Here is a 1,539-nt window from a genome sequence, read left to right as displayed (position 1 = left end):
TTTGGAATTGTATAGTATATTAAATATTCTTAATCAATAATATAATTCAAGACTATTATTTTTTTCCCTTCAGTTTTCTTATCACCCAACTTTCACATGCATAATAAGCAACTGGAAATGCCATAGTTTGGGTCACATGCACTTAGTCTTTCTAACAACATCCTTACTCTTTAGCACTTTATTTATTTTATTTGTTCATTCATGCACACTTTACTTCTTCTCTTCACTTTCCCCCAACACCCTGCAACACTGTTGTCATCTTTATAGATTTTAGCCATCTGTTCCTTTCATTGATTCTAGTGCAATATTCATTATTTATCCATTCTTTTCATGATTTTCTCCCATCCACCATCTCAATCCTATTATTAAAATAGTGGGATTATGCAATATTTGTGCCTTTGTGAGTAAAATATTTCACTCAGCACAGTGTCTTCAACTCATCCATGTCATGTCGTATTTTTTAAGATCATTATTTTTTGGTGTTGCATAGGATGTACCATAGTTTCTCTGTGAGTTCAGTTGTTGATGGGAACCTGAGCTGTTTGGAAGTTTTTCCAATTGTAAATGATGCTGTTAAGTTCTTGGCAGCAAATTTGCCCAGTGTAGCACAATGATTGCTTTCTTGACAGCTGCTTCCATGAGTGTTGATTGTGGATCTAAGTAAAATTAAATCCTCAACAACTTCAATCTTTTTTTTTGTTTGTTTAGCATAATGCTGTTTATTGGTTCAGTAGTGAGAAATTTTATTTTCTTTATGTTGTAATGTAGCCTGTAGGTAAAGCTTTAGACATTATCATTGTTGTTGTTTTTGTTAGGTGCTATCAATTGTAAGTTTTGGCCACCCAATGAACAATAGATGTGAATGAATTTTCCTTTAATCTATGCCATCCTCATCATCTTCGTTTAGCATCTCTCCAAGGCTAAATCCCATTTTACTATCACTTTGTTCACTGAAAGCAGAAAGTACCAGAGGAATGTATATCTGTGTTTCATTGACTAGGCAATATACATTTGACTGTGTGAGTCACAACAGATAGTGGCTAACCTTGTAAAGAATGTTAATTCCAGAACACTTACTTGTGCTTATGTAAAACCAATACTAGGACCTGGAAGCAATCATTGGAACAGAGCATGGAAACTGCATGGTACAAAATAATTTGGAACAAATGAGGGGAAGAACTATCTGAAAGAAATGTATGATTAAACATTATATGCATGATGGAAATCTGGAACAAGAGGTACATGACAAAGGGGAGTGAGGGAAGAGCAGGGGAAGGAGGAAAATCTGCCACAATGAATGAGTGGAAACCTAACATCTTTGTAAACCTTAGGTAAAGCCACATTTATTTTTAAGTGTCTGTTGTTCTTGTTGTTGTTGTTATTATGTGCCGTTGAGTCGTTTGCGACTCATAGCGACCCTATGTACAACAGCCCTAAAACCTGCTCTATCCTGTGCCAATCACATTGCCTCTGACACGCCCATCCCGATTACCCCAGTCACTGAATCAATCCACCTCATAGAGGGTCTTCCCCTCCTGC

This window comes from Elephantulus edwardii, unplaced genomic scaffold (genome assembly GCF_000299155.1).
Source record: "Elephantulus edwardii isolate Elephantulus edwardi_28Jun2011 unplaced genomic scaffold, EleEdw1.0 scaffold00057, whole genome shotgun sequence".
Taxonomy (NCBI): domain Eukaryota; kingdom Metazoa; phylum Chordata; class Mammalia; order Macroscelidea; family Macroscelididae; genus Elephantulus; species Elephantulus edwardii.
This window is presented reverse-complemented; position numbering follows the sequence as displayed.